Below are 15883 nucleotides of genomic sequence, written 5' to 3' on the forward strand. Positions count from 1 at the left end.
TTTTCTTTTGGATCTGGCTCTCAAGAACTTCCAGCTGGGACTTCATGGCGCTCTCTGTATGTCTCTCTCTCCTGCTACTCCTGCTCCCTTTCTAGCAGAGTCTTCTTCAGGCCTTCTGTGGACTGGAGGAGGGACGACTTGTCCTCCTGTCTCTCCATCTGATGACTCTGCAACTCTCTGAAGTTGTTAGTCTCCTGTCGCAAGCGGAGGCGCTCAGTCTCCAGCAGAGGCCTTTTTCAGGGCAGATGCCATCTTCCCTGGTCTCTGCTTTGTGTTGCTTCACCTGGGAGCTGAGCTGTGATTTCAGACCCGTATTCTCTGCCTTCATTTTGTCCAGTTTGACTTGAAGGTCGAGGTCAGTATCATTTTTGCAGTGTCTCACAGAAGGTTGTGAGCTGTGATTTCATGTCCTCGATCTCCTCCACTGAAGAGTTGACATTGGGAACATATCTCCATCAGCTCTCTCTCACGGCTCAACTGATGACACTTTGTATTTTCTTGGAGCTGACTGAGTATGAAAGCCAACATCTCCTCATGTAGTACCAAGTGGACGCTCCCCTTAGATCAACCTTGGGTGAGCCTCGCCTCGCTGTCCTTCAGCTCACACCTTGTGTTTTCTTGGAAAGCAAATAAATGTCCACCTTTTTGGAGTTGTCTTCCATGTCTTCCAGGTGTGTCCTCTGCTGGACCTTAGTGTTGTTTCTCCTCCATCTACTTTGGTTGCTCTTGCTATGTGTATCTTCCATTGCCACAGTGAAATGTATCTATTTTATTTATTATTTACTCTGATATGCCCTAAAAAAGTCAGCCTATGTGCTTCCTATCTGTAAGTTAAATTGCATTTACTTCCTATAAAATTATGTTTTAATTAAAAAGTTATTATATTATGTATTTATTTGATCACTATTAGTTTTCGATTCATTGTTATAACACCCACCCCTCATAGGTAATACTAATAATAACTAATAATTAATATGATAATGGTAAGACAGAGTAAACTTTGTTTTAGTGCTGCACTGACCCACCAGACTACAAAGCAGCTTCTCTCCTCAGGCAGTGAGACTCCTCAGTTCATCCTCAGCACCCACCCCGCTATGAAGAAGTTTGAATTTTATCACTCACCTGACCCGGATAAGTCAGATTCCGACCCGGTGGCACGCATTAAGAGTAACTACAGCATAATAATTAGATGGAGATAGCCAATCTTCTTGCCGAGCCATAACCCGCAGGACCCTCCAACTGAACCCCGGGTTGGGCCAGTTTGGGTAAGCTTACTAGAAAATATTCCCGGGTCACTGTGGACGAGTGCCAGAAGGATGGATGTCTTCGTCTTTTGGAGAGATCACCATTACACTTGTTACGGCTGAGTAGACGACACATAACAGTTCACCGCATCGATGGGAAGAATGCGTTGTTCTTTTGTGTGTGAGAGAGAGAAAAAGAGAGGCAGAGTCCAGTAGGGGAGAATGAGGACAAAGAGAAAAGTGAGAGTGCTTTTTAGCGGTGCACAGTTTTTCCCTTCATCTTATCCTCAGTCCTAACAATTTTACAAATATAATGCATGTGCATTGTGTTTGGGCTGGGTACGGGTCGTTGATTAGCGCATATTTTTACTGGTCGGCTCTCATAAGGGGCTGAGTGGGTGCAGGTATGAAAAAGCCATGACCAGCACATCACTAGTTGGTCATATCAAGGCATCAGTATTGAATCGAGACTGTTTCATAACCAGTTTAAAGTCCCTTGCAGTTAATAACTTCTGTGTGACAGTATCAAACATGTATCATAGTTTGAGCAGTTTACATTTGTATGAGCAGATACACAGAACTTGCGTTTGTATGGAAAAGTCTTTGATGACAAACACAACACGACGTTGCACTGGAACTTATAGGGAGAGGGTTTGAGTAAGGCCCTTTATGGCCCAAAACCTGCTAAACTAACGACATTCCCATCAGCCCCAGTTGTACTTTTGTGTTTAGCGCTAATTAGCTAATGTTAGCATGCCAACACGCTAAACCAAGATGGCGATCTTAGCAAACATACCTTCCCAAATCTCATGTTAAATGGTGACATTAGCATTTAGCTCAAAGTTCCACTGTTCAGTACAGCCTCAGAGCAGCTGGCATGGCTATAGACTCTAGATGTCTTGTTTCCTTTTAGGATTAAACTATTTCTATACACATGATTGATGATGTGTGGATTGGTGTGACATTTGAAAGCTTTGGCTTTTCCTGTAAATCAAGATGAGACCACTGTGACTGTGATAACCAGCAAACCTGCCTGCAGAGCTCAGTCAGTTGAATAAAGCAAAATTACTGATTACCGCTGGAGCCTGTGATGCCCACACCTCTACTTCATGGTGTGTGAACACGGCATCTGGTCTCCAAAGGTTATCTCTGACCACCAATGCAGCATAATATGGGCCTGCGTGTCTATTTTTACAAGCTCTTATTCGAAGCGGGGGGACTATTTTTCTCTGCCCCTGACTGCATGCCTGCATCCGCTGAATGCCGATGTGGCAAGTGACAATTACTTTTAAAAATACAAAGAAGTATTGTGCCCACTGAGGCGGCAAAGCAGAGAGTGAATTGGCTAATTAAATACATCCAATGCTGAACCGTCAAGGGGTTCTCATTTCCTTTCTGCCCTTTCTCCACAAGTGCAAATGAAGTAGGCTCTAAATAACCCATTTGTTTCAAGCCCGCTGAGCAGAAGAAGCTTCTCCACATTACTGGCTGCTGCTGCCGTTTTGAACACACCGATAGACACAGTCACCCAGAAGCCTTGAGGAGTAGCGGGCACTCTTTGTCTTTCTCCCCTTGATGATAGACAATGGAAGTGTCAAATTAAAAGTTTTTTTGGCCAGTACGCTGCCATGTGTTGACACCGTGCAGCTCATTAGCCTTTTCAGACGGTTCTCTCATGAAAAATATCAGTCTGAATAAAGGTCTGCTCCATATTCAGCCTTAGTAATTACTTCTCCATGGTTGCAGGACACTTTTTGCCTGCTCTTCTTTTACGTGTGTACAGTGGATATGATGAAAAAAGGGAAATTATATCCAATTGCGGCCCTCCATACACTTGTGCACTGCTTCAGATTTCCTGTGAGGGCCTCATCACTCTGTGCTTTGGACAGATATCTCTGTCATCATGACTGAACTTACAACCCTGATAATTATCCACATACATGATAATCCACACATAAATAAACATTGCTTGGCCAACCCATCATTATAATATCATTACTAGCCCAGATAGCAAAATTTACCAGTGGGCTGGATCTGTGCCGCAACAATTTAGCTATCTGGGAGGGGTGTCACAATTTCAATTTTCAATCGAAATGTGCTTTTAATTTCGATCATCAAAACCAAAAGCAATATTGGCTATTGGGTCACATATCAAGACTCGATAGTGTAACAATGGCATAGCCCAAATTCCGGATTTGGAGAATTGTGACAACCCTAATTATTACATCATACTAAGTTCTCATGGGTCGGACCACACCCTTCTTCGAACTAGGCCTTCAATTTGATCTTAACTACAAACTGTAAAGTTTCATGACTGCATCTTGCACAGTTATAACGCTATCAGGGTTACAAAATCTGTCAGGTCCTCATAACTGCTTTTGTGGTAGTTCCACAAACAGGTGCCCCTAGTACCACATTTTGCCATGATGACACACGCACACCAACATACAAGGTGAAAACGTTACCAGACGATGCCGTCACGGCTGGTAAAAAGGTATCACCAAAGTTTTGAAAGTTCATCCTGAGGGAAATTCATGGTGTTACTGGAGAAAAAGTCACCAAAACAATTGGGACATCATCTGGGAACCATGAACATCTGTACACGTCATGGCATTCAATCCAATAGTTGCTGAGAAATGTGAACAAAGTGTGGACCGACCAACGTTCACAATAAAGAATCAAACATGTAGAACTGTGTAGAAGTAACTCACAAGTTGTCATTTTGGAGCAAATGTAACTTATTGTGTTATATTTTACTTGGTATGGCAGGAGTAAAATCTAAACAATGCAACTCTTTGCATCTGTAACAAGATCTCCCTGCTTCCTCTTTGACTTCTCTCCCTTTGCAGATAAAGGTCCGTTTAAGCTAAATGTGACATCACACATATGGAGTGATCAAGTCTCGGGGCACCACAGTATGAATTTCAAATTGGATTTTCCAGGCCTTTGCCTCTGCTAATGTGTTTGATATTATTTTCGGATTAAGCGAGACAGCGATGTGTGAGATTACAACGTGGCCACTGTAGAAAGAAAGAGGTCCTTTTGGGAGAGGTCAAGCCATAAAGCTTGTCTCATCTCTGGGAGGAAATGAGGCATTAGATTGAGTTCCCGTTTTAGTCACCCAAGTCTAATGGGTCATCTATCCTGCGAATCTGAGTCGTTCTATGAAAGAGGGATCGCAGAATCGTTTCCTCTTTTTCTGAGGTGAAAAGTGAAAACAAAAACATGACATTGAAGTCAACTGTGTTCTATCCATAGTTTTCATAGAATTGGACAAACTTTATGATCTGTTCATTGAATTGAGAACTAACTATGACCCTACCTTGTCTTCTGGATCATCCGGTTTGTCCATTTACTGTGTAATTCATTACTGAGAAGCCAAACACCTCCAATAAAGGGCTGAATTGAGTTTGAGTATGAAAATATGCCTTCTAAGACAAAACCGTTGTCATTTGATTTGAAGTGCCATGCAAAGAAATTCTTTTTTTTCCATTGAAAGACTTTTTGATGGACCGTTTGTTCCAAATTGAAACTAGACTGGCACTCAGTAGAGCGCATACCTCCACCAAGGCCTGACAATCGCCTTTTGTATTCACTCATAGATACCAGCCACCTGAATATGCTTGATGTTTTTGTTTTTTGTAATCTAGATCCATGCATTATTCCCTGAGAAACTGATGAAAATGCTGTAAAAAATGCCCTTTCTGGCGATGTACAGAAAAGAATTCCTGGATCCGTCCCATTATCCGGATTTACACCAAATGTTAATGGGGTCTGTTGTGGGCCCAGACCCATCCTCCAACCAAGTTTTGTGGAAATCTGTTCAATAGTTTTTGTGTAATTCTGCTGACAAACCAACCAACCAACAAATGGACTAGGGTGAAAACATAACCTAAATGTAATAACCACCATTGGTAGATTGTCATGACATTTTTTTGGCATTCATGATCCCCAGAGAAAGAATTGTATCAACTTTGTCTTTCTTGTGAATCTTTTCCTTTAAATGTCTTGAAACTTCTGGATGGATTGTGACAAAATCTTGTACAGATATCCATGATGCCCAGAGGATGAATCCTATGGATGACCTTGACTTTTTAAGTAGCACTGTCAGCAGGTCAAACTCTCATTGACCTGTGACATATCACACATCAACAAGATGGATTGGCACAAAATTTGGTAGGTTGATATCTATATTTCTGAGTTAAATTTACTCTATTTAACTATTGGAGGGATTGAAATTTGGTAGACATTCTTGTCCTATAAATGAGTATGAATTGTAATACCTTTGGCAATTCCTCAACTTATTTTCTAGCACTATCATCAGGTCAAAGTTTGAATTTGTCCAGTACTTCGGTTTCTGATGCAACACTTGCCAAACTCTGAGCCCATGTAGTAATATCCTTTATACAATAATGTGCCTCATAAAGTGGTGAACTTCGCCCCATCCTTGATCGTGAAGGATTGAGCCTTTCGAGGATGCCCCTTTTATACCCAGTCATGATGCTATCATTATCCTTTGTTGCCCTCAACTTTTTTTGAAACGTGTTGCTGTCATCAAATTAAAAATGAACAGAGAGGGCAGAAGTCCATACATTCTTAACGAAAGTAGAAGAACAGATACTTGGGCTTAAGTAGAAAGTACAGGCTCTAAAACGTACTCAAGGTATGAAAGTAAAAAGAATCCATCTGAAGGACATTAGCAAAGCTAACTGAACCTGAGCCTTTGTCACTACACACTCTGTCTGTCTCCATCTCGTTATGTCTGACATGCATGATATTCACTGACTTACGTCTCCGTAAGGCCAGGGAACGTGAGGAGTAACATAGTAAAATAAAACCGAGCGTAAAGGAGGGAAAAGAAACAGGATGTAGTTGTTGAGCTAGAAAATAGTTTATTTACAAAAAGTAACACTGGTCAATGAAGGAAGATTCATCTTCAAAAGCAAATGTGCAGTCTGTAGCCCAGTCACTCTGGCTCCTGCACACCACAGCTGCCCAGCCCACTGGCACCAGCAGCACATCACCCGGCCTGAGTGGCAAGTAGGATCAGGTGTGGACCTCCACACATTGGCGAGGAGGAGGGGGAGAATGAGGGAGACACCTAAGTGAAAGCACAACACAAAAACGCCCACAACACTCGGGCTGTAACAGTTGAAATCTGTCTTGTGACGTTGGGAAGGTGGCGTGCAGTGACAAAATAAGTATAATCGATAATTCCCCTCAAATACACTGAAACTAAAGTAACAAGCCTGTTTTGAAAATATAAGGAGCAGATAATACAGAAATTACAGGGAGTAAAAGAAAGAAATTGTCAGAAAAATAAATTCACAAGTGAAGTGCAGATACCTGAAAATATACTTAAGTACAGTAATGACGTATTCTTACTTCGTAACTTGAAGTGAAACATTAAATATATTGTCTTTACACTGTTTCCATCAATTATATGTCAGAGAGTTTTGGTATATTATCACATTCTGTCTCAGTGTCACAACTTTTTTGGATCTGGGCTTGTAATGACGTTACCATCAGCTTTTGTGTCAAGTCCAAATTAGCATTTTTCTGCATGCGTACACACAAGTTGCAACAATGTTAGCATTCTCACTGTGAGCCGGTTAGTAGTAGTGCTAAAGTTAGCATTTAGCCCCAACACTACTGTGTCCTGGTAAGTGCAGCCTCAAAGAGCTACTAGCATGGCTGTAGACTCTGTCTTCCCCTCCAGCTTCACCTAATTACCCCGCAACTTGAACAACCACCACACCCCCTGCACCCATACCTCAGCCTCTCTCTCCCTCTGCAACTCCCCCATCTTGGCTTTCTAACAAGGCCATGGGGCATATCAGTGGGGCCTTCAGGGGCTCATTAGCTCATCCATTGGTTTTAAACAAGCCTCAGTGGCAACCTTAGAGCGAATCCACGGCAAGCCTTGGAGCAGGCGCAGACCACAGAGTCAACCAGCTCCTGGGGAAGAATGACACAGCTGCCTCAGCGAGCACGAGGCGAAAAAAAACAAAACCAAAAAAAAGGCAACACAGACATCCAGAAAGCACTTTTTGGAACTTATAATGCTTGTGACAGCGCAATGACAGACAGAAAACTGCTTACTGTCATGAGTGGCGGGTCCAATGTGAGAATACAGTGTGTGAGAATGAAAGTTGTCAAATGCATCAGCATTATTTCTGTTGTTTAGGTTGCAGAATGCACATCAGCTTTTGATTTTCCAAATGTGATGTAAAATCTCATTTCCAGCTTTGAAGGGAAGTGTGGCGGTAGCTGGGCAGACAGACACGGAGAGCGTTGAAAGCTCCAGTCTGACAAGCCGGAGACGTTTTGAGCTGACAGCTGACAGAGGAGATGGAAGCCCTGCTGTAAGTGGGGTGATAGGATGCTGTTTCTGCCGCTGCTGCAGCTTTATATCTCCTCCAGCCCGAGGGAAGATGAATCGGCTGCTGCTTCTGAGTCTGGAGACGGAGGAGCTTTTGCCTCACTGTCGGGGGGCAAAATGCTTATCAGCGGTTATATTCTGCATGTATTATGGAAAAATAAGCAGTTAAGTTTCCTGCTTATACGCTCCTGGGGGAGATACATAGTGTGTGGGCTTGCATTATAGAAAAAGTTGATTCAAAATGAACATAATGCCTTTTACAGGTAGAAGCTTGGCATAAAAACAAAGAAAGATAAAAAAAAAAAAGAAATGATATGACTTTCTTAGAGGTAGCCAGTGGCTGATATGGTAATGCAATAAACCACAGCTGGTAGAGTTCAGACTTTTGTTCCAAAAACGAGATCTTCTAACTATTTAGGCAAGATAGATCATTCAGCTGTGTCCCATGAATGAGATGACAGCTATATGGACTGCTGCTTCAGGGAGGATCTAAATGAGGGATGAATAGAATTGGGAACAGGAAGAGACGGAGAGGGGGATGTTAACGACAGGGCAATCTGTCAGCACTCACAGCGAAGACAAATGGTCCAATCTACTCAGACTCATGTCTCCTTCTTCATGCCTCATGGGTGTATCCACCATAGATGTGGTGTGGGTATTGCTTTTCTGGACCGGCGAGAAAAACAGAATATGTTATTTTACAATAATTTGCGGATTTAACCTGACATCCATGTGCATGGAAAGTGACAGTCCTGCTTTGTAAGGCCGTTTTTTATGAGAAATGTTCTACCAGAAAACCTTTTGGAAAGTTAGATTAAAGGTACATGAATTAATATAAAGCTGTTTAAATAATTCTTTCAAAACAAGTTGTGCTCAATCAATGGATCTTGCACATTACTTTAATGCGGGTGGCCAGACTTTGTGTCCCCTGTGAGTTTTGTGTTAATAGATTTTTACTTTTAGACTTTTAGAATTTATTACAGGTAATTTAATCATTCAATCATGTTCAGTTTTCAGTCACAGTTTAGTTAGGTTTAGGCAGTAAAGCTAAAACTACTATTTTTTTCAATTCAATTCAAAAAACTTTATTTGTCCCCGGGGGGCAATTAAAGGCACGTGGAGTAGTTGTACACAGACACAAACAAGTCAGATAGAATAAAATAGACTAAATAAACTAAAAAAAGATATTGACAGTACATTTTACAGTATATTTACAGTACTTAGTTAAGTGTAGGCAATACAATTACATGGTTAGGTTTAGGCAGTAAAACTACTTGGGTAGGTTAAGGCTAAAACTAATGTTTAGTATGTTTTCACGTTCTTCATCCTAGTTTAGCATGTAAGCTAACATTTGCTGAACACAATGTGCATCAAAGGCTGTGCATTAGCAGATATTCGGTTATACATCAATCGTACAAATGACTATTTTCTTCTGATGATGGTTCTAGCTGTAAAATCAAGAACACCAAAGTTTTTAGGGGAACATGAACGTCTGCACGAAGTTTAATGGCAATCTATTCAACAGACCTGTACTGCAATCTTTGAGCCATGCTGCTAGTGTCGCTTAAAACACTCACAATACACAATTTTCTAACCCTACATGTAAGAAACTGTAGACAAAATTGGAGCGTCCATCTTTCCTGCATTTCTAGAACACAAGAAAAACTGCAGCAAGGGAGAGAAAAGCTGCGAGGGCACAAAATTGCTGAGCACATTTCTCTCCTGTCCTGCTCCTCCTTCTCCTTCTCCAGGAGTTTAGCTGATTGTAGCTCGAGGATAAAGAGGCCCTCTGTTTGTGTAGCCGACCTGACCCCTGGAACACATCCTTCACATGAAAAACCCAAGAAAAGTGGAAACTGGGAACAAAAGCGAATAACAGGCAGAGACATATTCCCACTGGCCAACCAGGAAGGTTTCCACGGTTTCTGTGTGCATGCACGGCAGTTTGTGTGTTCCCCATTGCCTCTTGCCAAAGAGAGGCCTTTTGTCTGTTCCAATATATTTTCATGAATCTATCTTTAGATGGGATTCATGGTGATGAGTCCAGTTTTTCTGAATGGTTCCAGGACTGTGCACATTGTGAGTCTCTGGAGGCATTAATGTTTTGAGGTGCAAGAGTCCCATTTCCTGGAGCCGCTTCCAAATTACAGTTCTCTCCGCAAGTCTCGCTGGCAGCTTGTTCTATTAGACTGAAGCCTTTATTCAGAGGAGGGTTTGTCGCTGAGTCTGAACAAAGACCCTCAGTATCCCACAGAGGCGACAGGTGGAGGGGAGGACGTTTTGACAAGTTGGGAGCGTCATCTCATCTACTTTCTTGTCAAAGTGAACTTTCTCTTACCTTTTTTAATATCCTCCTACAGCTCACAGAGAAAAAAAATGACTGTAATCTTTTATCTTTACATGCATTTTCTTGTCTTCTTTCAATATTACTCACCTTAATTGTTCTGGGGTGGTGGGAGCCGTCTTGGTGATGGATATTTCAGAAGTTTAGCAAATCAAGCCAAAACTAATGAGGCAGCTAGAAACTATTGAGTAAGTGGGGAAACTTGTTTTTTTTTTTGGTGCTTCGTGATCTGGATGAGCTAACCCTTTTGGGAGGGCTTTATTAATGGTTGAATACAGAAACTTTCAGCCATCACAGAATTTTTTATTGCGCTATTTATAGATCAGCACTTCTAGATCAATTTTCCTTCAAGTAATGCATCATTTTGTGCAAGGTGAACGTTTTTGCGTTGTCTTCGATTGATTTATGGAGACGAAGCTGTGATTTTTAGGTGTTAAAACCTAAAAGTTGGACCTGCTCCTCTACAGCCTCTCATCTATGACAGTGTCGATCCTCACGATGCCCCTGGCTGCGGATCTGGCAACACATTGTGTCGACTTTAATAGCTCCTATAACAAAGTTAAGAAATGATTCACTTCAATTTGCTGAAGGCTACATGTGTTGTACTGTGCTGCACTGTATGTGGAGAATGAATCATGGTCACGATATCCAGCTTTTAATGTAATTTTTGCAGAGGAGAGAGGGAGGGAGAGACGGCCAGTATTTTTTCCTGCTCTAATTGCAGCGCATGTTATTATCTGCAGGAGTTAGCGGGGACGTTTTCACCAGTGATGTCTTTGTAATTACCATACGCTAATTTTAACTGTCACTCTTAGCGGTACCATACTGTGGCTTCTGCACATTTTTGTACAATGATCATTTTATCACACGGTGACAGAAAGTATCGTCCTCAGAACGTGGGAGAAACGTGTTTGCCCACCCAGAAAGACTTTTATATTTAATGAGTGTATTAAAAGTTATGTTTCGCTCAAGTTACAAACACGCAATATCAGAATCAGCTTTATTGGCCAAGTATGTGTGCACATGCAAGGAAGCAAGCAAGCAATTTGACTCAAGTTGCTCACAATGTACTTACACACACACACAGCTACAGCAACGTACAGCTCAACACAAGGACAGCAAAGCTAAACAAAGACAGGTAAAACTAATCATAGAAAGTATGAAGTTTATTGAAGCATTTTGTTCAAGTCAATACATTCAAGGGTTGTGCTGCTAGAGCCCTGCTTAGTCCGATGACCAGAAGTTCGTGGTGGCTGATGTTAGCAAACCTTAGATTTTGTCGTGTAACAGACAGAATTGAGTTAGTTAGCCAATTTATGTGTTTTTTTCTCCGCTTGTGCTTAAAATGAACAGCCATCCCATAATTGCTACTTTGGGCCACAGCAGCGGCTGTTCAGCAAAACCTCACAGGGGCCCTTTATAACTGATCTGCACACATTTCAAAGAAGAAAAGTAAGTTTTACATGATTCGTGTCTTCAGCATTCAGCTACTTTTGAGTTTAATTCCACGGAGCACTTCAAAAGAGCAGGGCTGAAATCAGGCTGAAATCAGGCGTAATGTGTAGCTTTTGTCTGTGAGCCATACATCTCTCTGTTGTTTTCATACCACTAAATGATGCCTCTCAGGCTGTCAGCATCTCAAGCAGGGGGTGTTATTACAGTAGCCCTTTTCCTCTGATCTTCCTCTGTCTCTGCTTGTTATCCAATAGCTCCTTTATCACTCCAACAGCTCCATCATCACAGTACAGAGTCGTGCAGAAGAGAGCAACGGGCCACGCAGACTTCGCTTAACGTGTCACGAGGTTGCGGTGCTTATAGGGCGCAGTATGTACACCTCATCAACGCTGGTGATGAAAATGCAGCTCCTTCTAAGGGAGGGTGACTAACTGGCCAGTAGGGATGGTGATGTGATTACAGTGTGTGTGCATGCACAAGCCGATCTGTTGTCATTAACATTTTACACTCCTCTTTGTAACATCAGTGTAGCGCAGCGTTATTGCCTTTGGCCTTGGCCTGCCTGCAACCCTGCCAGCCTTATTCAGGCTCACTGCTGATGGGGGGGTGGGATGTTTGAAAACTCTGTTAATGGGCACAACGAGGAGGAAGCGTTTCATTTTTCCACAGCAGCTGTCTGCTTGACTTTGCGCACATACACACACACACACCCACACACCGGAGTCTTTGCCACGCTAATTAAAGTTGGAGTTTACCTGATGTCTATGAAAATAAATTAGCTCTCAATCTGCAGGACTCGGTTAAAAAAAAAAATGTTTACAGAGCATTTTTCAAAGCAAACCAACTACACAGTTGCAGTGTGGAAACACCATCATTAATTATTATTCAGACACACACACACACACACACACACAACACAGCTATAAATATATATTCACTCAGGTTTTATAGTACATTGAGACTTAAGAGTGGTTTTGCTGTTGTCACTTAAAGAAGTTCACCCAAAAATAAAAATTTAGTCATCATCTACTCACCCCCATGCCGAAGTCAGGTGAAGTTTTGTAGTCCACAAAACATTTCTGGAGCTTCACAGCAAAACAGTGTTGCAGCATCCCTCTTAACAACTGAAGTAGCTGTGGACTTTGGAAGCCTCGAGATCAAAAATCGATTTGACAAGATGTTTTTTGCATCCTCAACACTTGGTCGAGCTTGTGTATCCATTTCACACTGGGTGTGCACTAATGCTTCTAGCAAAATTTAAGCATTAAAAAGTTTGTAAATAATGTCTATTCTAGTCAATTTGGGATCTAGGGGCTTCTGGAGACTTGGATTACACTGGACAAGCTGTCAAGGGTCATTTTATATTTTTTACATTTTAAAACAAGTCCCTAGCTACGTCAGTTGTTTAGAAGAATGCTGCAACGCTGTTTTGCTGTGAAGCTCCAGAAATGTTTTGTGGACTACGAAGCTTCACCCGACTTTCCATTGGCATGGTGATGAGTGGATAATTACAGAAGCCCTAAAGGACCATGCATTCATACATTTTATTTCCTCCGTTTTCCCGTGATAACGAGTTAATTTCATTTGTTTTCTCGAGATCTCGAGTTATTATCTGGAAAACCCTCTGCAGTTTTCCTGAGATAACGGGATAATTTTCTCGAGATCTCGAGATAACGAAACTTTGTTTTCCCGAGATAACGATATAATTAATTCGAGATCTTGACATAATGACTGTGATATGATAGGCCCGAGATTATGGAGACATCCGGGACCTCGTAGCTGGTCAGCTATGTAGTTAACGACGACATCAGGCTCACTTAGATTGCGCCGCCGATATAGCTGAAGCCTTGCTAACCGTCTTTTTAGATTACGCACACTAATGTGTATATTATCTGTAAAAGCGAGGCATAATGCTATTTCAGCCTGTGTCAAGCCTTGATTGAAAAGATATGTGATGCGGTGATCGATATGCTGCTGCTCCTCTGACATTGCTACACTGAATGATGTTTCCTGCAATGATTTGATATACTACACTATCGTTTTGTTTTCTCAAGATCTCAAATTAATTATATTGTTATCTCGGGAAAACAAAGTTTCGTTATCTCGAGATCTCGTTTCGTTATCTCATTTCGTTATCTCGAGATCTCGTTTCGTTATCTCATTTCGTTATCTCGAGATCTCGTTATCTCGTTTCGTTATCTCGAGATCTCGATAACGTTATCTCGAGATCTCGTTATCTTGTTTTGTTATCTCGTAGCAAAACAAAGTTTAGTTACCTCGAGATCTCGAGATAACGAAACTTTGTTTTGCTCCTCTGACATTGCTACACTGAATGATGTTTCCTGCAATGATTTAATATACTACACTATTGTTTTGTTTTCTCAAGATCTCAAATTAATTATATTGTTATCTCGGGAAAACAAAGTTTCGTTATCTCGATCTTTACAAAATTATCCCGTTATCTCAGGCAAATGGCAGTTGTTATTTTGAGATAATAACTCGAGATCTCAAGAAAACAAATGAAATTAAGTCGTTATCATGGGAAAACGGAGGAAATAAAATGAATGCATGGCCCTTTAGGGCTTCCGTAGATAATAACTAATTTTTGAGTGAATGGTATCTTTTAATTATCTTAATACTTAGATAATTAAGAAAATGTTTTGTCATGATCTGAACTTCAGATTATAAAATTATAACATAAAAGAACAGTGCAAAAAAAGTTGTCTCAAGATCACAATAAATGACTTAATGATTTATGTAATAGGTCACAAATTGCTGTGATGATGTCACTAATTAACAGTGATAGAAGTTTTCATATGCTTTACCTAAAGTTACAATATGTAACTATTTTTATTCAAAACATTCAAAAATTAACACCAACACAATGTGAAGAAATAACAGTTTTGATCTTATGTCAAAGACACTTATATGTCAACTGTGTCTCAATTCAGGGGCCCCATCCTTTGAAGGAGCTACATGGCTACCTGAGCTAACTAGCTAACAGCAGCTAGAGTTAGCTGTAGTTCAGCTAAAAGCAGCTAGAGTTAGCAGCAGTTAGTGATTACTGTGGGGACATGCTGCCCCCTACACTCTTACAAGTAGAAGAGCCTTGACAAACCTTTTGGTCCTTGAGGAACCTCTCAGAAAGGGTCTTCAAGGAACCACAAACATATTTTTTGGAGTTACTTTTGACAGGTAGCTAATTCTTACATTTGGCAACTTAAAAAAAGGAGCAATTCCATAAATACTATATTACAAATATAAGTCCTGCCCTCAAAAATAATATATTCAAAAATGTACTTGTGTACCAAAAGTGGGGCAACCCCATTTCCCAGCATTTAGGACACAATAATGTATAACCTCTCTCTATTCCCATGTTTCCTGTTTGCTTTTTCTCTACAGCCATTAATTCAATAAAGGGAAAGTGCCAACAGAAGTATTAAATATGTAGCAAAAGGAGTGTTAAATAATTACATATACTATTATTATTCTTGATACTGATGCATTAACATTAAAGCAGCATTGATGTTGTAGTTAGTCAAGGAGGAGCTGATTTTACCTGCTTTGTACAGTACTGGGTGTTCTCGTCTGTAACGGTGTATCGTACCTTTTCTGAAGTTAAACTATAAATCTACACAAAATAGAAATTCTCAAATGAATTACAAGTTCCTAAAAACATCCTTCTCAAGTGTTGTCTTTACTATCTTGTTATATCAAAATAACAAATAAATGTTGTTTTCAAAGAAAGCCTTTTTGAGCAGCAATCTTAGTTAAAGCCAAAGTGCAACTAATGTGTAAAATGTATAAACAGACTATCTGTGAAACTTATTTTTATTTTATTTTTACTAAATACAACATACATACAACATGGGCAGAAATATCAACAATAATTAGATATCTCATTACATCTTGAGCTCTAAAAGACTAAATCGATTATGTGAAAATGAAAAATGCAATGAAAGATGATTATGAGAGGACAAAGTTTTTGTAAAATACACTGTGAAATCAAAATAATTGGGGTTAGACATTCATTTCTATCACTGCATGCAAATATAATGGCCAGAAAAAAATGGGTCTTGAGACACGTGGCCAAGAGATCTTTATCAGATGACTGCAGGTCTAGCAGGTCACACTGTGAGGACAAACTGAAAGACACCTGGAATAGACCTGTCTGGAGTAGAGTAGAAATTAACTTTCACTCAGAGCTCACCTCATTTCTTTCATCTACATATTCTCAATTAAACCAGAGACGATTTGTTGAGTAACAATGCCCCACAGACAGTCATTTCATAACTCTCTCTACCTTGGCTGTAATCCAGGTATTTTTCATTTACAAGCATTCATTAGAAATAAATGAATCCTTGACAAACTGAGTCTCTGAGGGGAGACAAAAAATAGACATGGAAAAAAGACAAAGGCAGGGAGAAAGTATCAGGAGAAATGGCACATTTTATCTTA

Source organism: Pagrus major, chromosome 17 (assembly GCF_040436345.1).
Source record: "Pagrus major chromosome 17, Pma_NU_1.0".
Taxonomy (NCBI): Eukaryota; Metazoa; Chordata; class Actinopteri; order Spariformes; family Sparidae; genus Pagrus; species Pagrus major.